Source organism: Chlorocebus sabaeus, chromosome 13 (genome assembly GCF_047675955.1).
Source record: "Chlorocebus sabaeus isolate Y175 chromosome 13, mChlSab1.0.hap1, whole genome shotgun sequence".
NCBI classification, from domain to species: domain Eukaryota; kingdom Metazoa; phylum Chordata; class Mammalia; order Primates; family Cercopithecidae; genus Chlorocebus; species Chlorocebus sabaeus.
This window is the reverse complement of record NC_132916.1, coordinates 59,480,599-59,507,764: the sequence shown is the minus strand read 5'-3', so window position 1 is coordinate 59,507,764 and position 27,166 is coordinate 59,480,599. Positions and strand designations below refer to the sequence as shown.

At 35.3% G+C, this 27,166-nt stretch overlaps 1 protein-coding gene across 3 annotated transcripts in view; it reads left to right on the top strand.

The window, feature by feature from the left end:
• Window positions 1-27,166, top strand: part of HBS1L (HBS1 like translational GTPase) — a 93,333-nt gene that overhangs the window by 25,893 nt on the left and 40,274 nt on the right. The window contains exon 1 of one of the 3 annotated variants that reach the window (XM_073022487.1): window positions 20,254-20,276. The exons of the other annotated variants lie outside the window; for them this stretch is intronic. The gene's annotated coding sequence lies outside the window, so the exon portion shown is untranslated. Of the gene's footprint in view, window positions 1-20,253; window positions 20,277-27,166 lie in introns of those variants that run through there. 3 annotated transcript variants of the gene reach the window in all.

Sequence of the window (27,166 nt, the reverse complement as noted above, 5' to 3'; positions counted from 1 at the left end):
GTAGTGATTTTGGGATTACAAGTAAATTTGTTGTGATTAGGTGAATTCACAATGTGGAACCTGTGAATAATGAGAATCAACTGTACATTTTTTGGCCCACTACTCTTCCTTGTTATTTTTCCTCTTCATTATTTTCTCCTTTATTGTTACTTTTCTTCTTTATTGTTACTTTTATTTTTATTATTTTATTTACTGTTACTTTTCCTTTTACTGGCCATTAGCTTTTAGCAGAATTACCTAAACATCTAACTGGTTTCTTGACTTTTCAGTTTATTTTGGCCAGAATAAGTTTTCTAAACTAAAGATCTAATTTTCTCTCTCCCTATCTAAATCCTTTTATTTCCTGAGCCCCTTTATGAACTCATTTCTGTTTTGTACCTGTTTACCCAAACCTACCCAAGAACACCTACCTGAGTTTCCTCTGCTTCTATAGTGCTTGCCTTTTTTCTCTCCCCCTTCCCTCCTGGCTAATCGCTGTTTGAATTGTAGTTTCGATATCACTTGACTCTCAATCATGGGGTAGGGGAACTTTCATATGCACCCGTAGTTCACTGTTCTCCCTTTATTACCACCCCATGTGAAGTCATAATTCCTCTCTCACACATGCATAGACTTTCTGTTGTAACTCTGCTTTATTCTTAACAGCACTTATATCCTCTGACACTGTTTGTTGTATATACACTTGTTTTTGTTATGTTTTCTCTCTGCTCTCCCTCCACCCCCCTTCCACGTAAGTCCTACAAATATAGGAATTTTGTGTATTCACTGCTGTATTCCCAACTCAGAATATGTCTGGCACATAAACGTAGGCAAGGATTTTAAGTAAAAATTGAGTCTGTCTCCTAATGTGGTCCCACAATCTTGTTCCTTAGAGGAAGCCACTGTAAATAGCCACTGTTTCTTCTTTATTCTTCCAGAGGTTTCACTAGCATGTTACACATATGTGAATGTATGGATACATTTTTATACAAATGGAGAATATACTGTAACACTTACATATGTATCACTTAAAGCATTTTGCAGAACTTTCTTTAATGCCATATACAGATCAATCTCATTTAACAGCTACCTAGAATTCTGTAATATGATTGTACTATAATTTATTTGAACAGCCTCTGTTGATGAACATTTTAAGTGTTCCAGTTGTTATTGCTGATAATAAATGAACATCCTACATTTCTAGAAATTGAGCTGATACACTTGAAAGTTTTGGATAGATATTGCCTAATTGCTCTTAATAGAAATTGATTTCCCTCCCACTAGTTTATGAGCATTTCTGCCCAAATTCTTATAGATAGGGGTATTATTCCTTTTGGTATTATACCAACCTGATAATTGGAAAATATTTTTTTCATTTATTTATATTTCTTATCTATAAAGCTATATTTTTCTCCCTGTCTACTCTTAATCTGCCCACTTTTCTGCTGGTTTATCTCTCGTTTCTTGATTTTTAGGATGTGTGTGTCTGTGTATGTGTGTATGTGTATGTATATGTGTGGATCCATATGCACACATACATATGTACATATTTATATACTAAGGAAATTAGTCATAAAAATTGTTATATGCATGGAAAACACTTTCTGACTTCTAGTTTGTCAGGTCATTTTTTTAGAAGATAGATTTTGAACTTTTGTATATTCAGATTTATTAGCCTTTTTTCTTAGGGTTTTGGAAAGTTATGCTCCACTGTGGCAAGATAATTTTTAAAAAAGTGTCCTTGTTTTTTCTAATACATTTGTCGGGATTCATTGTTTTACAGTTGGATCTTTGATTTAGCTGATATTAAGGGCTAACATAGGAATCCCATTTCTCCACCACCTTTTCTCTTTGTGGAAAGATGGATTTATCGTAGTATCTTTTTAAATTACTATAGCTTTTTAGTACCTGTTTTAATATTTGGTAGGCTGTCTTGTTTTTTTCACTCCTTATTGTAGTTTTCCTAAGTTATCTCACATGCCTCTTTTTCCCATATGAGCTTTAGAAACAGCTTGTCTCGTTACTAAAAAAAGAAGAAAATCCAGCTGTAATTTTTATCATTGTATTTAATGCTAGCAAGAGATTTCTGAAGGAAAAAAATACTGTTTCCAGAGTTGCCAAAGGTTAGATAACATTAGACATTATTATTATCTTAGTAGATTTTCTAGTATTGTTCTAGTCTTATGATGTAGAACCATCTCCAGTTGGTCATGGTGGATTTTTCTTTTAATGTGATGGATTTTATTTGCTAACATTTTATTTAAGATGATTTCATCTATTCATAAAATTACTTGAAATTGTGTGTATGTGTATGCTCTTTGGATATTGTTTTTTCTTGTGATGGTTTTACAAAAAATTTAGAATGATTTTGTCTTCAAATAATTCAATAGCATTGAAATGATATGTTTTATGATAGGATTTATCTTTTCAAAGATTCTGGGATCAGTTTTGAAAGTTTTAATTTTCTTAGAAAAACATCCATTTCATCCAAGGTGACAAATGTGTTTGTTGTGCATTGTACCAAACATTCTCTTATTCTTTTAGATTTTTCTATGTCTGTAGTTACTTCTCTATTCTCATTTTCAGTATGGTTTTCTCTCCTCTAGTCTCCCCTTTCTCTCTGCCCAGCATTTTTTTTTTAAATTACCTTGCAATTTATTTTGTTTTTTCTTCCCTAAATTTTAGTTCCTAGATCTGTAATTAGTTCTCCTGGTTTAATTCATTACTTTGTAAGTTTGTGTATGACTTAATGTATTTTCCTTATGTTTTTTGCTTTTTATTTCCTATCCTTCTGAGTAGAATATTTAACATATATGCATTTTTAATTCATCTTAAAAGTTTTTATGGCCAGGCACGGTGGCTCATGCCTGTATTCCCAGCACTTAGGAGGCCGAGGTAGGTGAATTGCTTGAGCTCAGGAGTTCAAGACCAGCCTGGGCAACATAGTGAAACCCCATCTCTACCAAAAATACAAAAAAATTAACTGGGCGTGGTGGCACACATCTGTGATCCCAGCTACTTGGGAGGCTGAGGTGGGAGGATTGCTTGAGCCTGGGGACAGAGGTTGCAGTGAGCTGAGATTGTGCTAATGCACTCCAGCCGGGGTGACAGATTGAGACTGTCTCAAAAAAAAAAAAAAAAAAAAAAAAAAGTTAGTTTTTATTTATGGAATTTCTAACAGAAAAATGCAGAAAATAATGTAACAAACACTCATGGAACTAGCACTTGGTTTTAACAAGCTAACATTTTGCCATGTAAATTTCAGATCTCTGTTTAAATAAACTGTTAGATTAGAATCTAGCCTCATCCTTTGCTTGTTCCTTTCTAATATTTTAAAGTTGATATGCATAATTCTCACTTTATTCTTATTTAATTGTATCTCTGTAATCATTATTTTTCCTATGAATACTACATTTGCGGTGGCTTGTGGGTTCTTTTCAAGTTACTGTTATTTTCTGGATAATCAACAATTTTAATTTTCATTTCCTTTTTAAGCCAAGAGTCCAAGAGAGTTTTAGAATTTTGGTTGTTGGGGAGTTTTGTTATTTTTGTTATGATTACTGGATTTATTATACTGTTTATCAGAGTATCTGGTCTGTACTCTGTTTATTGAGTTTGTCTTTGCGACCTAATGTATTTCATAGGCATTTGTCTACGACACTGCTCTGTTTGCAGAATACAAAATACAATAATTTTCTGTTAGCTTATTTTTCTTTTTTTTTTTTTTTTGAGATGGAGTCTCACTCTGTCACCCAGGCCTGAGTGCAGTGGCACCATCTCGGCTCACTGCAACCTCTGCCTCCTGGGTTCAAGCTATTCTCAGGCCTTAGTCTCCCGAATAGCTGGGATTACAGGTGCCTGCAATCACATCTGGCTAATTTTTGTAATTTTAGTAGAGATGGGGTCTTGCCATATTACCTATGCTGGTCTTGAACTCCTGGGCCCAAGCCATCTACCCATCTCGGCCTCCCAAAGTGCTAGGATTACAGGCGTGAGCCACTGCACCCGGCCTGTTCATTATTCTTATAATCTGTTTTTTTTGTTTTTTTTTTTTTTGATTGGCGATAGGCTGAGAGTGGTAAGTTAGTATATAACACTCTTGCAATTTCATATTGCCTGGAGAGTTTACTCTGTAAAATTTGATATACAAAGATACATGATCTTTCTATGGATTTGAATTTATCATTAAATTTCCCTTTTTGCTAGTTTTTTGCTTTTTGCCTTAAATTCAGTTTAGCATTAATATCATGATTGCTGCTTTCTCTTAAGTTTTATTTGTCCCTTCTTTTGCTTTCAATGTTTTGAGTCGCTTAGGTTTAGTTGTCCTGTATTTATATACTTGGGTTTGGATAGAGAGTCTTTGTTTTAATAGATGGGTTCTTCTCATTTATGTTATTAATAGACCAGATAATAATGTCTGTCATTTTTTAAAAAGTTATTGTCTTTTATATTTACATATTTTGATATGGTTTGTGTTTGTTTTTATCTTTGTGTATTCTTTGATAACTTGGAAATTTTATAGTTTATTTTTATCATGTAATAACATACTTTATCTTTTTAACTTCACTAACTTTAAACAATGTGTATTGATCTCTCACTGTTAAAAATGGAGATGTGAACATTTACAATTCACCCCTTTTCCGTTTCTCATTAATTGTGTTAATATTTTAAATTCTTAGGTAAGGTGTTCTCCTTTACACCTTTACTGAATTTATTAGCTTTTAAACAATTTTTTTAAACAATTTATTAAACAGTTTTTAAAAACAGTTTATTAGTTATTTTAAAAGTGATTTTGTGACCTATATTTGCATGACAAATGGAAAATAATAGTTTAGCATTACTCTTTCCTGGAGGAATTTGCAGCTGCTGCTCTACTGTTCTCTGTTGTTGCATGTTGCTAACTAGCTACCTCGATTCTGCCACCTCCAGTGTGGCTTTTATTTCTACAGGAGTTTCCCACTCTCCCTCTGTTCTTCTTCTGAGCCCTGCTGGCTTACTTTTCCATTTGTCCTCCTATTTGTTTTTATCATCTTTATTTTATCCTCTGTTTCTTGTAAGCTCTTGTGTCAGATACTGTATTTTCTTTGCTATATTTGATATCATAAAACTTTAAAAACCCTTTTTCTTTTTACATTCAACTGTTACATATTCTTCATCTGCCTTTTGTTTTCCTCCATATTTATTCTTAGAGTATCTACCTATAGCTTCTATGTCATGCTCTCTTTGAATATTTGAAAAGGGAGGGATTTCTTTTTTGACAGCATTTTATAAAGAATAATGGGAGGGTTGTGGTGACTGAGCTCGGACCACTTCGTACTCTTGAACTTGCTGTTTATCCTTAGGTCATGTTGCAGCAGTTTTCTCAGCAGTGTCAATTTTCTCTCTTTGAGGCAAAACAGAAACAGTGAAAGGCTAAGTGAAATTCTCTTTCGAAGGTTTTTGTGATTTCCTTGTCCTTGGTGTGGATGGGTTCTGAGATTCTTCCTTAGCCTTCACTGTTGCTATTTTCCTTGTTGGGTCCTTCAGAGGTATGTTTCCAACTTTGGAGAACTCTGGCTTCTGGACAGAATCTGGAGTCCTATGTTTCTCATGTACACTGAGTTTGATCCACATTTCTGTTTGGTAAGATGTTCTTCATAGTTTGTGCTCTGGTATTATGACTGTTTCCTACTTTTTTGAAAATGCAGTATTCTGCTTTTCTTGCTCTCTCTCTTTCGGGAAAATGGGATGGGTGTCTTTTGGAAGAACAGTGGGATAGAAACATCTTTGCTTTGGCTCTTAAAGTGGATGTATTTTTCCAAGGGCACTTGTTAGATTAGATACCCCCTTTTCAACTGTGAAACTAGACCGATCTGAGAGGCTTGTGATAATTTCTTTCTCGGTGTGTGGTACAACAGGCCTTGTCCTAAAGATTTAGGAGCTTATGTATAATAGCTCTAGTATCACGTCAACTTGATACCACTAAACATTCCAGAAGATTTCTCTTTTTTCCCCCAGAGAAATTTTCAGTATTTTAATATATCTATAGTTTTAGAATGTGAACTTCCTAGTATTTACATAAAATTAGCCTCTTCTGGTAATAAGTTAGAACTAACTTCTAAAATAATATATTACATGTTAACATATCTTAATTTAGACAATATTTTAGTTCATTTTGTTAACAGCAAATACATATAACCTTAGAGTGTTATTTTATAGTTGTGTTATACATTCCCATGAATGAACTGCTAAAAAAGCATATATTTGGGGAATAAAATTGTGGAATAATCTTAATTTTCTGATGTTATTTTCCTTGCCACCTTAAATCTACCAAGAAAAAAAAAAACACCCCGAAGAATATGAAACTGAGTAACACAAACTCTTCCACAGGAAAATTCAGAAATTAAAATTCGTACGTCTTTTTTTTGGGGGGGGGAAACGGAGTCTCGCTGTGTCACCCAGGCTGGAGTGCAGTGGCGCGATCTTGGCTCACTGCAAGCTCCATCTCCCGGGTTCACGCCATTCTCCTGCCTCAGCCTCCCGAGTAGCTGGGACTACAGGCGCCCTCCACCATGCCTGGCTAATTTTTTGTATTTTTAGTAGAGACAGGGTTTCACCGTGTTAGTCAGGATGGTCTTGATCTCCTGACCTCGTGATCCGCCTGCCTCGGCCTCCCAACGTGCTGGGATTACAGGCGGGAGCCATCGCTCCTGGCCCATCGTTATTGTTTTAAAGGATCCTCTTCTCAGAAAAATATTATTTATGGATTAAAATTTTATAATTAGTCAACCGGAAGATAGTTTTCAACAGAGTAGATATGTGAAGTGAGGTTTCACTCTTACGATTCCTATTGAGGCTTTTTCTACCACTGGATTAATTTTATTTCATTGAAAAAATAGTTAATGTTAAAAAAAAGTGAGCATTGAGAAAAATAGTTGGTCTAAAAATCTGGAAAAACTGTCATGTATAATTTAAATTGGCCATTTTTTACAGTTTTCAAAATTGGTATTTCCATTGCTTCACAAATAAAGTAGCTGATAAATGTTTATACTAATCAGATCATTAAGATAATTGATTGTTTAAAAGTATTGCTTGGTTTGAAGAAATAAATATATAATTGAATATATATATATAAAATATATATATAATGTAATTTGAAGAAATAAATAAATATATAATTGAGCTACTATTGACAAGGTGTGCTTTAAGTAATAGTGGTTTACCTATACTGGTTAGAAACCTATTATATATCATTTTCCTTTTCTCTTGAATTTTATCTAGTTTTCCCTTCAAGTAAAACTTTTGTTTAGAAAGTAAAGCCTACTTTTATATGATGAGGTTATATTCTTTCTAGCATTGTTTTGCCATATTCATAGTGTTAATCTGTTAAACTTTACATAGTATATCTGTATATGAATATCTTTAATATTATTTATAACTCAGGTGATGATTGTCATACTTTTGGTTCTTATCTTTTGTTGTTGTTTTTGAGACAGTCTCGCTCTGTCGCCCAGGTTAGAGTGCAGTGGCGCGATCTCGGCTCACTGCAAGCTCCGCCTCCCGGGTTCACACCATTCTCCTGCCGCAGCCTCCCAAGTAGCTGGGACTACAGGCGCCCACCACCACGCCCGGCTAATTTTTTGTATTTTTAGTAGAGACAGGGTTTCACCATGTTAGCCAGGATGGTCTCGATCTCCTGACTTCGTGATCCTCCCACCTCGGCCTCCCAAAGTGCTGGGATTACAGGCGTGAGCCACTGCGTCCGGCCACTTTTGTTTCTTAATGTCAGGTTGTTCCCTATTGAAGATTCAAGAAGTTAAAAAAAAAAGATAAAGGAGCTATAAACAGTTTCCCTAAGATCATTTTTTTCCTACTTGTTTATTTTGCTGTATTTGTCTTTCTCTTAGCCATCTATGTATCTTATCAGTAAGTGGGAAACATAGTAACATTAGATTTTTATGAGAAGATGCAACCTCTTTTTTTTTTCCTGCTCAGGTCAAATGTATTATGAGATTTTATCTTTATCCTGGAAATAAATCCTGTGATTAATTTGAAAAGTTTATGTTACAAAGAAATATGAGATATTTTGAATACTACTAAATCTGTATGAACTTTTCAATAATGCACTTAAAATGCCTCTTTTATTTTAATCCTTTTTAGTAGATTGTTAACATAGTCATATTTAATGCATCTTTTTTGGTTTCCCCTTTTGAATACATTTTTCGTTGAAAATATTTTTTCACTAATTTATTCATCACTGAGTATTTTTATTTAGACAGGAGAATTTTATACTTATACAGGTAACTTCAGAATTAATTGGCTTTCTGCTTAAAATTATGTGGGCTTTGTAAAGGAAGTGGTTTATCAGTGAAAAAAACTTTAGTTCAGAATGTTCTCAGCTATGTTTTAAGATTCTCTTTGTATGTACACCTACACTGGAAAAACTGAAACACTAATTGCTTGATTTAAAAATAATTTGCTTTAGACTCTCAAAACAGCGTGTCTTCATGAACAGCTGGTACCATCTATGAATTACATGAATGTTAAATACAGAGTTTTCTTCTAACACTAATTACCTTGCTTTTTTTTTTTAACTTTACAAATTCTAATCACATTATGTATATTTGTATATACTTTCTTGTTTTATTCTTAGGCAATTATACATCCTTTTAGTAAAAAATAATTTTTGAGTGCTTTTTATGTGCTAAGTACTTTAGCCAAAGAATAGAATGGAGGGAGAGGACAAATAAAATTTAGCTTAGCCAGCATTTATTGCGTGCTCTTTTTTTTAAATTAGAAAAGCATGCTAGGCATAGGGGGCATAAAACTAAGATACAAACTTTCCCCTCGAGTTTTAGAGTGGCCCCTTAGGGGCTAGGTCTCTGATTTAATAGAAGTAGCTTTATGGCCAACTGCTTTCAGTCTGAACATGGTGACTGCTTTTTTTTTTGTTATTTGTAAAGCTTCCTGTTCTGGGAGCTACCTCTCAAGGGGGGATAGGATGGTGAATTAACATTTTGAATATCAGCTATGCATCAGGCTTTGTGTATGTTTTATTTGGTCATTGTAAGAAACTTTGAGGTAGGTGGAGAAACTGAGGCTCATATAAAATAAATTGCCTAATTTTACATAGGTGTTAAGAGGCCAATTGTAATTCCAATAGAGTTCTTTGAATCTCCAGTCCCCTTTTCATTGTTATACATTACTTTCTTGCAACAAACTTTTATTCTGTAACAGTTTAATCTTGTTAAGTGGTAAGTATCTTAGGGATAAAACTGAATCCATTGTCAAGGAAACCAACTTTATCATTAGTAGGGTATTTAAAAATTATTTTTAGGTATTTTTTCTGCTAGTATTATTTAAACAAGAGACTTGACATTCATGTATAGACAATTGATATGTTTCTAAATCCTGCAAATTAGCAGTCCTAAGAAATGAAGTCATTTGCTAGTCTGTTTAAATTTCAGATCACTTTGTGGTCTTTGGATTGTAAAACAACAATTCTGTTTGACTTAAAATACTGTATAATTTAGTTTCTTAATATTTGCTAGCTTGGTGCCATTGTAAGTACCAGCTTAAATAATATTGTTTATTGAGAACCAATTTAAGAGGAAGCACATACCTAATCCTATGGAATCTAGAATTATATAGCATTTTGATGCATTTAAGCAGTAATTGTAGGCAATATTAATGAGTACTTTACACCAAATGTACTAAATTCTTTATATCTGCTATCACTTAGTATTCATAATAATCATAGAGAGTAGGGATTATTTTTATGCTGGTTTTATAGTTGGAGGATCTGAAGCTCCAGAATGTGTAAACATCTTCCCCAGGGCCACAAAACGAGTAAATGGTAGAAACAGCATTCACAGCAATATGTTTGTGATACTGAAGTCTTTGTTTTTATACTTTGTGTGTGTTTCTACATATTAGAGTATATTAGTCCTTTTTTTAAAAAGTGATCATCTGCCTTTTTGAAAAACCCATTTTAACTTAATCATGTGCAACATTAAACAACTCTTCATTTTGCCCTCCCCTTAGTCTCTGACAACCACACATAGACCCTTTTTTAATACCAATAAATTTAGATTTCATAGTATTCCATTGTCTAACTGTCTGGTTATTATAGGAACTTAAGTGTTTCAATTTATTGTTATATAAAAGATACAATTTTAGAGTGGAATTGCTGGATACAAAGGGATGGTCATTTTTAAGACTTTTAGTACATATTGTACATATAGTACTTTTAGCACATTTCTTCAGAAAGATTATACTAATTCTTAAATTTAATTATTACTCATAATGGCATTGATAGTGTTATTTCATAAAGGATAATTATATTCCACTGAAGGATTTTGTATTTGTATTGAAGTTTTCATTCATTGACAGTGGATAAAAGATAAATTATGCAGTTTTTCTTGGGCTTATGGCAGTTACCTTGTGTCCCTGAAAATTTTGTCCATAGTGCATTGAACATGCTGTTGTAGGTCGGCATTGCCAAAAATACCATTTATCCATGAGAAAATAATGTCTACCTTACAAGTTTCTGAGAAGTAAAGTAACCCATATGATGCAGTTGTCATAATGTCTTGCTCTTGGAACATGCCCAGGAAATGATCATTGAACTTAGTTCAAAGAAGTAATGTTCTTTTATTACCACTTAAGGAACAAATGCGGTTAAAAAGTGGATTATTATGTTAAAGTCTAATGAATTGAGATGCTCAAGTTACTTCCACTGAGTTTTTTTTTTTTTTTTTTGGATGGATTTTTAAAAATTGTTCATAATGTTTTTATGTAGGCCCTTTTACTTGTTACCCCTTTCTCCATTTAGCCATTGTAACAGTCTAATGTATATTCTTTCACGTAACCATTTATAAAAATAGACACATACATATAGGGATTTTTTATTATGGTTTTGTAAATAAAAGGCATACTATATTTTTCATTTTCCTTCCTCCCCCCGCAAGAATACACTGTCAAGATAGAATAGTTATACATCTACATAGTAGTCCCCAAACAATATTAATTTCCTTTTCCTTTACTAATTGCTCTAAAATTCGTTATATTTGTTACTATGGAGTTATTTCTGGATATTGGTGCCATTACTGAGTCTTTTGCTCACACACATAAATTCAAAATGGTGTTTGGAAATAATGTATTATATCTGGAGATATACAATGATCTTATTTTATATCTTTTTTAACACTAAATTTTTTTTTAGGATTATTCAAATGGAGTAACCTCTCCCTGTCTTTAAGGTCATGTTTCTGAAAATCCCAGGTTGAAATAAGGATTATGCTGAATCTAGGAAGACCTGTGTATGTGTATGTCACTGTGTATGTACACCTGTGTATGTGTATGTCACTAAAAACAGTGTGTGGTACCTAAATATACAGAATATTAGTAAATTTTGATGCCATTTAAATTTGATTAACACAGTTTAATTTTCATTTATCATCTCTGATTCTAGAACCCTTGAAGTTTTCAGTAAGGTCCTTGTAAACCTTTTTTTCCTTATTTCAGCTCATGCATACTGTGAAATTTTTATTTCTCCTGAACTTTTTCTTGTATCCAAATGTTCACTATTTTTCTGATTTTTGTGACCAGAGTTGATTCTCACTGCTAGTTTCCACATTAATTTAGAAGAGCACTGGTACTTGTGTCAGAGTGCTTGGATTTAGATTTCAGCACTAGTCGTGTGTCCTTTAGCAAATTACTTAACACTATGCCACAGTTTCCTCATTTGCAAAAGTAGGGTTATAGTTCTTGTTTTTTCTGGTAGTTGCAATGCTAAATGAGCCGTTATAGTATATATTAACTCATTATAGCATTTCTTGGTGTGTGGTTGGTACTTACTCAATTTAGATTATTGTGCATTGCTGAGGAGGTATTTCTCAAATACACATTCTTAGCTTTGCTTATAAATAATATGCCTAAGCTTAGGACAGAAGAATTAATGTGATTAGGGAGAGACTTAAGGGTAGATAGTTCCAGGGATGGGGATATAAATGAGATCTCTCAGAGAGTTTGGGATAAATGAAAGAGAAGTCCTAGGACAGAATGTTAAAAAACACCAATGTATTTGGTTAGTGTAGTTTTTTTTCCTTGTTATTTTTTAAAGGTTGTATACTATTTCATTCTGTAAAGTAAAAAGGCTTCGTTTTGTAGGCTGTCCTATTTCTAGTCCAACAAAATTTTCAGTCACAGTAATATATATTTTCAAATAAAATATAAATCTTTTTGAAGGAAAATTATTAGTAATAAGAATTCTTAGTGCTATAGAGTGGTCATCATATAATTTAAATTCATTGCATGTATTAGATTATAAATTTTGCATATACTACCTCAAGGTATATAATCCAGTCTAATATGTAGGTTGAATTTGTTCATTTAAATGTCTTTGTTTTAAACAATTGCTGGTTCAGTGCTATTTACATAAAATTGAAATCTGGGCTCAGTGCATCTTTTAGGTTGTTTTCTTCTATTGTGATAGGAGATGGATACTTTATAATGGATTTGATGACACAAGTTATGCTATAAAGCTGCTTTAAAGTGGGAAAGTAATTCATAACAAATAAATCACAATCAGTGCAACAGTGCTATTGAAGGAAGTGGTTTATTCTCTATAGCCTAGGTGGGGTACTTTCTGAATGTACATCTAGTAACTAGAATTTAAATGTTTAGTCAGATTCAGTGAAATGATTTCATATTTTAAGTAGTGTTTTTTTCATTGGAAATTTAACACCGATTTCTTTGAAATTTTGAAAATCTTAATTTTTTGTGTGTGTGTACATGTATCTATATGTACTGGCACATTGAAACATTTATAGGAATAATATCAATTGATGGCAAAAGTGTACTTACCTGGAAAACCTCAGTTTTTTTTTTTGGTTTGTTTGTTTTTTTTAAAATAAGCTTGAATATTGTTTTCACCAAGGCATTTTGATCTGAATGACTTTAAATTGTGAATTTATCTCACATTAAAAGTCTGTTGTGAATTTGTTTTGAATATTTCTAAGCCATATAAATATAAAAAAAAAATTCCCCTTTTTGAAATCTTTCAAATCACCTTTTCACAATGTCAAAGTAATATATTAATGTAATAAAAGGGAAAAAAGTCACTCATAATTTTCTTACCTTGAGATAGCATAATTTATCTTTGCTTTATTTTTTCAGTTTTTTCTATGCATTTCTATATGTTAAGGTTATGTTATACATACATTTCTGTAGCCTATATTTTCCTCCTTTATATATTTTTAAATGTAGAATAAATTTTTACATCTCAGTTTGATTCAGAATACTTTCAAAATATTGACTAAAAGTTATAAAGGCATTTTAAATTTAAAACAAAAACTAGTGTTCTACATTAGTGTTTCACATCTTTATAGATACTAATTAAAATTGAAATTACTTAATGCCACAAGTTTACTTTTAGAAATTCTCCCTTGTAATATTTCTTACATTCAGTTGAGGATTTTATGTGAAGAAAGAAACCCAACTTGATGATTTGGATTGCATTTAAGAACATTATCCCTAGGCGAGAGTTTTCATTAACTAGTACCCTATTTTATGTAGATGATAGTATTAAAATGTTCAAACATCTTGCATTTGATGTCATTTAGAGATAAATGATCTATTTCTATGGGGGAATGATTAGGATTATAAGGACATAAACCCTAAAAGGTCATCTGATTTTCTGATTTGAGGCAGGTCTTCAAATGTCTTTTTAGTTAGGAACCTAAAACCAGTCAACAATAGGTTAGGTGATTATAATTTGCAAGTGATGTTAAATGAGTGTGAACAAATTGTTTAATTTACGTAAGCCCGACTTCTTTATCTATAAAATTAGTTTTATACCAGATAAATAGTTCTAAATCTTTTTTTCTGTCCCATGACACATGAGAGAACACTTGTCAGGATCAGTGTCTCCTAGTGACTGGTTTTTAAAAGGGGGAGGAGCAAGGATGTCCCTGTTATTTTGATGTACCTGTTCCTCCCAAGCTGAGAATCACTGAGTTAGAGAGTATGTTCCATTTTTTCATAAATAAATAATTTTATTAAATATTTGAGTGCCTAGTATGTACCATGCACTGGACTGGATGTTGTAAAATACATCAGAAAACAAACTTCTGGAGCTCTTAGTTTAGTTGAAGAGGTAAGGCACTATATATATTTTACAAGATAGACAGAAAACAGTATATGCTACACGAGAATATGCAATAAAGTCTTGATATGCAAGTTATGTCATTTTGGTCTGGAGCTATTATTTTTAGCAATTTGAGATTATCATGTGTGACCTAAAGTTGAGAGCATTATGTTGTGATGTACACTTTAGAGGCTAAATATACCTTTCTCACCTCCCCAAATCACCATTCACAGAGTGTTAAGAGAACAGTATCCAGGTGTTTATTACCAAAGGAAGAATAGCCTAGCCTTCCGGTTTCCCATTGGAAGTTAAAATTGTAGTAAACAGAAACTTTCTCTTTGTTAAGCAGAAAATGATGTAACTGCTAGGCTTTAACTGTGTATTAGGACATTCTGAAATGCAAACATTAAACCTAATCAGAATAATTGATTTTAACATTAACTCTTACTCAGAAGTATCTGAGTAGATGTTAATGATAGTTAACCTCACTTAAACTCACAAAATCGTGATCTGGACAAAGCAATAATATTTTTAAAGGGGCTGGGCATGATGACTGAGGCCTGTAATTCCAGCACTTTGGGAGGCCAAGGTGGGCAGATCACCTGAGGTCAGGAGTTCAAGACCAGCCTGGCTAACATGGCAAAACCCCATCTCTTCTAAAAATAGAAAAATTAGCCGGTCATGGTGGCAGGCACTTGTAATCCCCAGCTACTCGGGAGGCCAATGCAGGAGAATCTCTTGAACCCAGGAGGCGGAGGTTGCAGTGAGCTGAGATCGTGCCACTGCACTCTAGCTTGGGCACAACAGAACAAGATGCCATTTAAAAAAAAAAAAAAAAAAAAAAAAAGGCGGGGCGCAGTAGCTCATGCCTGTAATCCCAGCACTTTGGGAGCCCAAGTTGGGTGGATTGCTTGAGCTCAGGAGTTCAAGACCAGCCTGGGCAACACAGTGAAACCCCGTATGTACTAAAATACAAAAAACGTAGCTGGGTGTGATGGCATGTGCCTGTAATCCCAGCTACTGGGGAGGCTGAGGCAACAGAATTGCTTGAACCCGGAAGGCAGAGGTTGCAGTGAGCCAAGATCGTGCCACTGCACTCCAGCCTGGGCAACAGAACGAGACTCCGTCCCCCAAGAAAAATAAATGTGTGTGTATATTGTGTGTGTGTATATGTATATTTAGAGGCACTTGGTTGGCAGTTTTTGTATATATTCAACTTCAAAATCACCCTGCTTCAGTTACCTTGGGAACACCACTTCCATGAGGTTCTGAGAAGATTTAGAGGACAGAGAGTGGAAAGGGGAGGGTGCCTTGGAAGCAACCTAGAGAACACCAGAGCGAAAACTCCACTAATCAGCCATATGAACTTTTGGAAACTCACTTAAATTTTCATCTGTAAAATGATGGACAAGATCAAATGACCTCTAACATATGGCTCTCAAATTGTATGATATGTGAATCTCAATTCTATGTAAGGATTCTATGAGGAAGGTAGATACTTGTTTTCAGCCTCCCTCTCTTTTGAGTATTAGTGTTGCTTCATTGGCTGCCTTCTCATTCTTCATTTTCTATAAGCTATCTAGGTCTTGAATCGCTTCATGTATTTTAATGTTGTTTAGCATTCCTGTAAAACTGATTATCCAACTGTTTTCTATGGATTTCTATCTGTATGTCTGGGTTGTTTTTTGTTTATTTGATTTTTTGAGACAGGGTCTTGCTCTGTCGCCTAGGCTGGAGTACAGTGGCATGATCTTGGCTCACTGCAACTTCCACCTCCTGGGCTCAAGTGATCCATCTTACTCAGCCTCCCGAGTACTTGGGACTACAGATGTGTACCGCTACGCCCAGCTAATTTGTGTGTGTGTGTGTGTGTGTGTGTTTTGTAGAGACAGTTTCTCCATGTTACCCAGGCTGGTCTTGAACTCCTGGGCTCAGGTGATCTGCCCACCTCAGTCTCCCAAAGTGGGATTATAGGCGTGAACCACTGCACCTGGCCTCTATCTGTATGTCTTGAAGGAATGTCTGACCAAATGTGTCTATATTCATGAACAGTGTCTAGGTTAGAGTCATAGCAGTCATTTAGGTTCCTGTGTTTTGCCTTCCTAAGATTTAATTAATTTCCATGTTCTATTAATGTATTGATTCTCATGTCTGTTCCTTCTTACTCATTTCCGGTGCTATAGTACTTGTTCAGCTGCAGTCACAGTGGTTGTGGTCTCCTAGAAACTTATCTTAATTTCTCTGTCTCTTTTTTTCTTTTCATCTTATCGTGCTGTTCATCACATCTGTTAGAATGAAAGCTATCTGAAAATAGTCTGTCACTCATCTTTGTGTCCTCAGTGCCAAGAACATGCTGTAATTTAACCTGAAAAGCTCTAAAGATCCAAGATCATGTCTAGGCAGTCTTTAATAAAATAAAATTTTTGGTGACAGTTTCTACTTAGGAGGAGGAAGCAGAGTTCCTCTATGGACTGTTGTAATTTTGTACTGAATGAAAGGAGTAAGAGAAATAAGATTCTGACCAGCAGACTTCTGTTAGTTTCCTGGAAGGTATTTCCTGTTTGTTCATGGCATCACCATCTACGCTTTCTTTCTTGGCAGAAAATCTGAGGACTGTCCTTTCTCTCATCTCCTCCATTCATTCAGATATCCAGGATTCATGATTTTACCTTGTACACTTGTCTCTCGTTTCCTTGGGTTTTGGCTCTGCTACCCGCCCCCCGTCAACCATCTGCTGATGCTTAAATACCTGATATAAAATGTCATTGTATTTGCATATAACTTATGCATATCTTCCTGTATACTTTAAAATCATCTCTAGATTACTTTTTTAAAAGTACCATTACATGAAAAGGAATCTAGATTATAAGTAATGCAGATACCAAATGCTATGTAAATAGTAGTTAAATACTGTATTCTTAAATTTTTTCCAATATTTTCAATTTGTGTTTGGTTGAATCCATGGATGCAGAACCCAAGGATATGAAGGACTGACTGTAATATCTTTTAAAGTAATATCGTTTAAATATTCCTTTGTCTATCTCCATTGCTCGTAGATCACTTCATAGAATTTCTTACATGTATTTGTACAATAGTCTTCTAACTGCTTTCCTTTCAATCTTGCCTCCACAATCCATTTTCTATTCTGAGGTCAGAGTAAGTTTTAAAAGTATGATATGTATCTCCAATGCTTAAATTCCTTCAGTGGCTCTTATGTTTCAAGATCAAGTGAAACGTTAGACGTAGTCCTAAATGAGTTGCCTGCTTTTCTAAGCTTCTGTCTCACCACATTCTTGGATCTGTTTATTTCTGTACCTAGCACAGTGTCACACAGTTGGCATTTCTCGGCCTTCCCTTCATGAATGAATATGTGATAGCCAGAGAGTAATTTGTGTCTGTAAATGTCCTGGTATCACATGAGAAAAAGAGGAAGTTGGCATTTTGGTGACTGTCAGAGACCCACGGACTATGTGCTTTCTGTTAGTTGTATGAAGCATTAGGTATTTCATATGTGCCAGTCATCTCTCTAAGTACTTTACATGTATTGGCTCATTTAATTCTCAATTCTTCTAACATCTCTGTTAGGCAGATACTCTTATTTAATGGACGAGGAAACTAGGCATAGAGAAAAGTTAAGTGATTCACTTGAAGTCATGCAGTGGCAAGGCCTGGCTTCACACTCAGGTTGTGTTGCTGCAGAGTCCATGTCTTATCTACTAACCTAACTGGCTGGTGAATTGGAGGCATTTGGTGTGGAAAACTTGTTGGGATTCTCCTGTGAGGGCATGAAAAGTATGCATGTAACTTTGTATGTACTTTATTCTGTTGGTAATTACCTCAGAGGCTCTCAGTAAATCTTTGTGAAATGAATCTAAGAGTCTTTCATCATACATTGCTGAAGTTGGCCTCTGTGATTCATGTATTACCAAGAAGCTGTGGCTTCCTTCTATTAATAATCACAAATCTTAGCACAATAAAATTAAAGTATAATTTTCATGAAAGTAGTGGCTTTTGCATGAAACATGGAAATAGAGGAGCCATGGCCATGCATGTGAGAAAACAAGAGTGTTTATGTCAGGGGTTCTCAGTCTGTTTATGGGAGTTGCAAGGAAGAGATGGATCTTGAAGGGTAAATTGTGGTCATGTTAAAGACTAAATGTACAAGTAGATTTTTTCTGTACAGAGCTGTGGAGTATATTTTAGCAGGTGAGATGATGAAAACCCTAGTGGACAGAAGTAGAACATGGTTTGGGGAGCAAGAGATAGAAAGCAGAGATACCATATCAGATACTAGAGGCATGAGTCATTTTTATTATAAAAATAATATATAGTCATTGTAGCATAGAAGTATATAAAGTTTGAATTGAAAAGTCAACTCCTCTCTTTCCTACTATCACTCCCTAGAAGTAATCACTTTAAAAAGTGTGCACTTTTTAATGCCAGTCGCATAGTGGTATGATATAGGACCATTGCTATATTATATTTCAGTTGTTTTTTCTACTTCATGTGTCATAGTGATCTTTTCATACATGTAGGTCTTCTATTTCTGTATCTGTAGCATACTATTCCATTGTTTGGATACATCATAACCATTCCCTTATATACATCTACAATTTTTTGTCATTACGTATGGTAACACAGTGAACAATCTCATTCATATACTGTTGCACATTAGTGTTAATGTTTCTATAGGCCATATTCTCAGAAGTATGGTGTACATAGCAACATTTTTTTTTCCCCTTTCCTCTGCCACACCTCTGACTTGTGTTTATTGACCTGGCCCATTTATTGCTCACTTTCTTTTTCTGAGGAGTTTTTTCTCACTAGTTTGTAGGAACTCTTTTTTTTCCTTTCTTTCTTTTTTTTTTTTTTTTTTTAGACTACTTTCGCTCTTGTCGCCCAGGCTGGAGTACAATGGCACAATCTTGACTCACTGCAACCTCTGCCTTCTGGGTTTAAGTGATTCTTCTGCCTCAGCCTCCCGAGTAGCTGGATTACAGGTGCATGCCACCATGTCTGGCTAATTTTTATATTTTTTAGTAGAGATGGGATTTCATAATGTTGGCCAGACTGGTCTCAAACTCCTGACCTCAGGTGATCCACCCGCCTCAGCCTTCCAAAATGCTGGGATTACAGGCGTAAGCCACCATGCCTGGCCAGGAACTCTTTATTGTATATATTAACTAACCCCTTGCATGTATTTTCCTCACATATTTTATGCTCACTTGTGGTATCTTTAGTCAGGGAGAACCTTTTTTAATGAGACAATGCCTCACTCTGTTGTTCAGGCTAGAGTTCATTGGCACAATCATAGCTCACAGCAGCCTCACACTCCTGGGCTCAATCGATCCTCCCATCTCAACTTCCTGAGTAGCTAGGACTACAGGTGCATGCCACTATGCCCAGCGAATTAAAATTTTGTGTGTGCGTGTGGAGACAGGGCCTTGCTTTTTGCACAGGCCAGTTTTGAACTCCTGGCCTTAAGTGATCCTCCCACATTGGCCTCCCAAAGTGCTGGGATTTGTAGGCGTGAGCCACCGCGCCTAGTCAGGCAGAAATTTTTGTAACAAATCTGTACATCTGTACCTGAAGTAATTATACACATATTTTTGTGTTTTTCTCTTTGCTTTACGTTCATATCATTAATCGATAAGGAATTTATATGATATGCTGTATATATGATAGAGCCTTTTCTCCAAATGAATTGGCCAGTGTTCCCAGTATAATGTGTTGAATAACTCATCCTTTTCCCATTGATTTGAAACACTTCTGCATATACTGAATTTCTATTTATAACTACATATAATGTATACATTCCTATATATTTTTCCATATATTTAATTCCTGTTAATTCCTATATATAACATTCATGTAAATATATTTCTACTAATTGGATTATTTGCAGATGCCCTATTCTAATTCATTGCATTAGATATCTGGTATCTTGATATCTGGTAGTTCAACTCCACTGTTATTATTCTTAGTTTATTTTATTGGTCATTCTTTCACATTTACTCTTCCAGATGAACTTCAACATCAACCTGGCATTTTTCCCCCCAAAATAGTCCCATTGGACTTGTTCTACCAGATCATTCTTAATTTGTTATGTACTCTTGAAACTTATCTGCATGACACTTAAGCAAATAAAAAACACTGAGTTCAAGCCAAGGTAAGGTACTTTGTGATACTATTTATCTGTGGCGAGATACATATTTATTGTAGTATTTCTTGATCCTATTATCACCTAAAATGATTTTAAAACTAAAAGAGGTTAGTAGGTACAGAAATAGCCAGTAAAACCAAAAATTATCAGTAAACATGTGCTGATAACAAACTTTAGCCATTACGTAAGTGTTTTCTTCCCAGGATATTACTATAGAAACAATAAAATAATTTTATAGAATAAAGGTCTGATTTTTTAGTTTGGTATGAGAATGTCTTAAATGCTTGTATGTTTATGATATGTATTATATCATGGTGAGGTGGGGGTACATTTTTCAGATGGGGTAAACTCAGTCTCTGAAATATCTGATGACTAGGTCAAGGCTCGAGTTCTGTGAATTGTCTGATGGCCGAGCCTTAGATTTCTAGCCATAGTAGACTAGTAGGATTGGTTGCCCTTGTGTATAAAAGATATCTGTAGATTGTAAATAGGATCCTAGGGCTGAAGCTTAGGGAATGCCTTATAATGGCTTGGAAAAGGTGAGGAATTATAGAATGATGAGACACAGCAGAATATTTTATGGAGAAATCATCATCACATATACATTTCTATAGTTTTTCTCTTTCATAATCTTAATTTGGCTTTCCTCATTTCTAAACAGTTTTACTACTTACCCTTCCAAAGAATATTTAATACTACTTCTGTTTTACTTTCTACTTATTAAATGAGAAAAGGAGTCCATGAACATAAATCTACAAAAGATCTTTTTTTTTGAAAAAAAGCCATTTTTTCAAAACTTTAGCTATATAGTCTTTAAATTTATTGATGAGTGCCCACATTTAGAATTTTTGCCCTACTGACCCCTGCATATGCCTTTTCTCTTTTTTTTTTTTTGCCTCCTCTTTATTACTTTTGAGTCAAGTCAAATCTCATTTCATTTGCTAAGCCTTCTAGAATTACTCAGGTACATATTTTGAATTTCTCTTGCTTATTGCCTCTACAGCTCAGCTTAACAACTTTAATACGCTTTTTGATAATGGCACTAGGTAATTCGTATCTTTTTTTTTTTTTTAATTTAGCTATGTCACAGGCCACAGTTTTATGGCCTCTGGCAGATCAGCCTGTCTGAACCCCAGTTTCTCTAAAGAAATGTAGGAGTAATTATACCTATTCTGCATGGTTGTGTAAAGGTAAAAGACCATGTAAAGCACCTGGCTGAAGAGCATATGAGAGTGCCATGTTGACTTTCTAGAATTTATATCTCAACTTTGGGAGGTAGCTGGTATTAAATGCAAGGAGTAAGTAAAGAGAGTAAATTGAGGAGGTTATTGCCATCTAAGATAACTTATAAAGACAGTAGAGGTCACCTTATAGTTTCACAATTTAAACCCTTAGGGATTAATCATTAAACTGTATTTATTGGTGACTTGTTACAGGCAGAGCACTGTGTCATGTGCTGTGCACTATGTGAACGTGTATAAGGCATTTCCTGACCCCTGACAGCTAGTATTCTGATAATGAGTGTGCTTAAAGACCAAAGGAATGATTCAGAAGAGCATAAATTGGGGATATGCAAGCAGAGGGTTTCATTAAATTCAGCGAGTCTGTATCAGTTGTGTGATGTGAGAGAGATCTACCTTTGCATCCTTCACAAATGAATATACATTGGAAATAAAGTATCTTCAGGGCAAGAGACCTACATCATTTCATGGTCAAGAGAAAACCTAGACTCTGTTTAGATCTTAGCCCCAGGAAGGAACCAGGAGAGCCCTGGGGAAAGCAGCTTCTCAAGGGGTAACCATTAGGGACAGAGGAGGCAGTTTCTAATTATGTTTTGCTGCAGAGGTGGCTGGAATATGAGAGAGGTCAATTGGACAGGCAATGAGGTAATTTGGTTTAAGTGCAAGCTCTGCCACTAAGGTCAGGTCACTTATTTGTCCCTTGTTTCTTCGTCTATAAAACAAGATTAGACTTGATCAGTTGGGTAGCCCTTCAGCTGGGTGGCTATTATTTCTGTCTGAATGAAAACTCTACCTAACAAATGATCAGTTCTTCTCTATTCTAGAGACGGAACACTAATGATGAATATATGAGTTTCCAGAATATGTATCTTTTGGGTGATCATGATTTGGTGGGTGGGTTTTGTGAGGCTTAGGGGAGGACATTGATAATCTTTCTTTGGAATGGTGCATTTTACTTTTATCTCATAGTGGGCTAGTTGATTTAAAGGACGTCTTAGTGGTTTAATTCACCTCTTAATAGGAAGTGGAAATTTTACGTACTTCATGGAAAAGTTTAGAGGAAACTGAAGCTAGTGAAATTAAATGAACTGCTTAAGCCATAAGGTGACAGCTAATTAGTGGTAGGGCAGGGACTAGAATCAATGCTTCCTGTTTTTTCATCCAGTACTTATTTCTTACTGTCATATTTTGGGACTTACTGAAAATTTAGTGTTCAATTTCTTGGGATTGTTAAGTGGTGAATGAATTTCCACTTCTTTGGGGAAGATGAGAGAACACAGTAAACATTTTACATTTTAAAAAATATGGATTTGATTATGTATATGTATCTCTTATTGATCTGTGACTGGTTATTTTAGTTATGAGTTCCTTTCTGACCTATATCAGTAGAGTTTGCCTGCCTTCCAGAATGGTGCTAGCCATGAGGGGGACTTTGTAATGTGATTGAGTAAGTAGAAGTATATCACCTTGCTGTTAAGAACAGCTTAGTAGATAATTTACTGAATGTATGTTTTTATCCTTGACTATGGAGAACATCATTAATTTAAATTAATATATTTCCAAAATAGCCTTAGCCATGGTTATCTCTCAAAAGTTCTAGAGTTGGACTTATTAATGTCCTTGAAATAGCCTGCAAAATTTTATATGTATGGTACATTTTTCTATGAAGAATGCCCCATGGTTTTTGTTAGTTTGTAAAAGGGGTAGCTGACTGAAAATAAAGATTTAAGAACCACTGCTTTAATGGGCTGGTATTCAAATCCATACTAGTCTTTCACTTAAATAACTGCATTTTTGAAATGCTACATCACAAGTTTGATGTTCTATAGAAAAGTCACAAAAAGAAAAGTATTATGATATTTATTGCATCCCTAGAAATATTACAGGATCACATTGCAATTTTTTTGTGTGCTTAGAACCTTTTATGCCATTGTATGACCCACCTACTTTTTTAAAAGCCAAAATTTCCATATTTCAGTGCACTAAATACGTTAAGTGGGACAAGAAATTTTTTACGTGCAAAATGGTTGGAAGATACTAAGATGAACTATAACAGGAAGTTGGAATTAGTGTTGTAAAGACTGGATTGAGACATTTTCATGCTCTATGGTTTTTTTTCCCTCCTTTTGACAGAGGCCAGAATCCCCCATGCCACTTTTCCTTGTTTTAATCTGTCAGGATGTCTCCTCGTTCCTAGCACACATGCATGCACATACCCACACCTCATCATCGTCGTCATCATCATGCTCTTAAGTATCCTCCTTCCTTATCTCCTCACTCACCTCTCACTCCCCTTCACTTTCGCTGTAACTTCACGAACTGCTTTTTCATGCAAAGCCAATCCTTCTGTAATTCTCAATCTATTTTCTATTTGTTTCTACTCCTTGCTTTACTTCATTTATAGCCTCTTAAACCTCAGGCTCTGGAAGGTAACTTTGTTCTCTTTCCTTCCTTTCCATCATTATTCTGTCATCATCTTCCCCCCTTGATTTCTGTTCTTTTGAAGTTACTGTCTTTAGCTGAGCCAGCCTTCTGTCAGTCCTTACTGCTGTCATCTAGTGAACAGCCTCACGGTCACTTCTCCTTACCCATGGGAGACCTTGGCAGCTGGCTTACTCTTTTCTTCTCCCCCTAAGCTCTTCATGATCACCGCTCATGACCCATCTGTACCACCAAGTCCAGCACTGGATTTTCAGTTCTTTGACTACCTTATTTCCAGTGAGCTTCACCTCTCATCAGAAATTTACTAAGATTTCTTCTCCTTCTTTACTTACAGACCCCTCTGCTTTCTCCTAGTGCATCAGGACTCTCCCTTTGTCATTTTATTTATTTTCTAAAAATCAGCTTAGATTTCATTATTTGTAATTTGAGTGCCATATAATTTCTTCTTAAAGCTGTTGGATAGATCCTTAACTCTTAATGAAGCAGTTAGTGTCTTCTCTGTGCCTTTTTCATTAATGGCTGAACATTGCTAGAGAAAGTCACACAAAGGCAGATAGATTCCACTATAAATTCATTATCACAAATCTTAAATGGGCCCTCAATACTATCCAACAGTTCCTTTTATTTTTTAAGTGTTCAACTTACTCTGTTTTTGCACAGCAGTTATTGAAAACCTTATTCACTTTGCAAATCTTTTTACTTTCCTTGGGTGGTCCCAGAGCATAATTAGGTGCTGTATTACAGAGAAAATAGAAATCATCCATTAGGAATTTTCATTTTCCAGTTCCTAAACATGCAAAGCTGCCTTCTATTGAAATAAAATAGCGTTTCTCCTGTCTCAGCTCAGTTTCTACCTGTACTTTGGATTTCATCTCATTCTACCTTCTTAGAAATTCTAAAGTATTGATGATGTCTTTGTAATTTATTCAACGAAACCTTCTCCATTTAATCTTTCCTATCAGCTTGATCCCATTTCCCCTATTGCTCTTCTGCCATATTCCCTTTTTAGACAAACTTTTTAAAAGAATCATTTTCATACATATGCAATCCCTATCTAAAGCTCTTGGGACCTGATTTGATTTAGAATTTGGAATATTTTGGATTAGGAAAACGTTAGCATGTATATACCATCTGTAGTATAATAGCCCCAGTGAATTGTGGAGCAGTTCCCTGTAATCAGACACATTGCCATTTCTGCCCTGAAGTGTGTGGCTGTCACTTTCAATAGGATCAATAAGTGCTATCAATAAATAGCTTCATATCAGTCCATGTTAGATTTTGCTTCCAAATGAGTTATTAAAATAATAAAACCCAAAACTTTAATATTTCAATGCTTTTGGATTTTGAAATTACAGATGAGAAGTAGTGAACATGCCTTCATTTTTCACCTTATATTTTTTAACCTAGTTTGGCTTTTACTTTCTCACTTGTTTCAAATGACTCTTGCTAACTCTACCAATGACTTTTATCTAAAGTGATCATGTCACTAGTGAATGTTTTCAGTCTTCATTCAGTTGACTGGCCCAGAGCCCCAGATCCTGGTGATGCCAACTCCATCAAACACTCTCTTCCCTTAGCTTCCTTGGCACCACCCTCCCTGGCTCTCCTTCACCTTTTTGTAGGTGTATTGTCCGTTATCTTGGCATTAAATGCTAGAGTTCTTCCAAGGCCTCTTAGGACCACTTCTCTTCTTGCTCTGTGCTCTCTCCCTTGGTGGTCTCGCCTGTATCTATGTCTTCAATTACCAATTATGTGTTGATGCAGCTCAGACCTCTCCTTTGAGGTCAACCAACATGTTCAACTGCCTATTTAGCATTCATTGTCATTTGGAACTCTCAAATATTAGGTCCAAATTCCTAATATGTCTCAATTTCAAAATTTTCCCTAAACTGTTTGTTTTCAGATGTCCCTTTACTTCATCCTCCTCTCCCTTTCCCCTTCCCCTCTCTTTTGCTTACCTCATTTTGGTAACTTCCGCCTCTGTTAGAGCAAGCATTAGGATCTTTGGTATGACCTGAAGGTCCTGCACTCTCTGGCCCTGCCCATCTCTCCAGCTTCATGTAGCTCCCTTCTGCTCTTACTCCCTCTGAGGAACTGTGCTTCCTCCTACAGAAGCGCCATTATACAAGCCTCTCTTTCTGCTTGGAATGCTTTTTTTTTCTGTGCTAGTTATTATAATTTATATTCATTTTCCCCATCATAGCTTCAATTCTCACTTTCCCAGAGAAGCTCTCTAAGTCATGTGCCCTATCATCAAATCTTATGGCACCATATATGGATTCTTTATAACACTAATAACGATTTTAATTGTACTCTTTCTTTTAACCATTTAGTATGTCTTCCCCACTAGAATGTAATCTCTGTCAGAGCAAGTGTTACGTCTGCTCTTCACCATTGCATTTCCGGCATAGTGCCTGGTGTATATAGGCAAATAGCAAACATTTTGAATGAATTTTATACATTAACTTATCTTTTCTTATATTGTTAGCGGTTTCTGTATATGTATTTACCAATGTAGCACATGCAGTTTCTATAGTTTTATGTGGATCCAATCCTGATGGTACTTTTTCTGAAAATTATAAAGACACATTTTTAAAAGTTCAATGAATTATGTAGGGATCAAATGCAAAAAAAAGTCTTTCTTTGATCTAGCTCATAATTTGTTCGCCTCCATTCCTCCATTTTTAATTTTATTTATTTGTTTGTTTGTTTATTTATTTATGGAGACAGAGTCTCACTCTGTTGCCTAGGCTGGAGTACAGTGGTGCAATCTTGGCTCACTGCAACCTCCGCCTCTTGGATTCAAGCGATTCTCCTGCCTCAACCTTCTGAGTAGCTGGGATTATAGGCGTGCACCACCGTGCCCAGCTAAGTTTTGTATTTTAGTAGAGACGGGTTTCACCATTTTGGTCAGGCTAGTCTCGAACTCCTAACCTCGTGATCTGCCCACCTTGGCTCCCAAAGTTCTGGGATTACAGGCATGAGCCTGTAAAAATGCCCAGCCTTTTTTCTTGTTTTTGAGACGGAGCCTTGCTTTGTCACCCAGGCTGGAGTGCAGTGGCATTATCATAGCTCACTGCAACCTTAAACTCCTGGGCTCAACTCATTATCCCACCTTAGCCTCTCGAGTAGCTGGGACTACAGGCACGTGCCACCATGCCTGACTAATTCCCCCATGTTCTTAATTCAGTTTTCTACATTAACCTCTTTCCC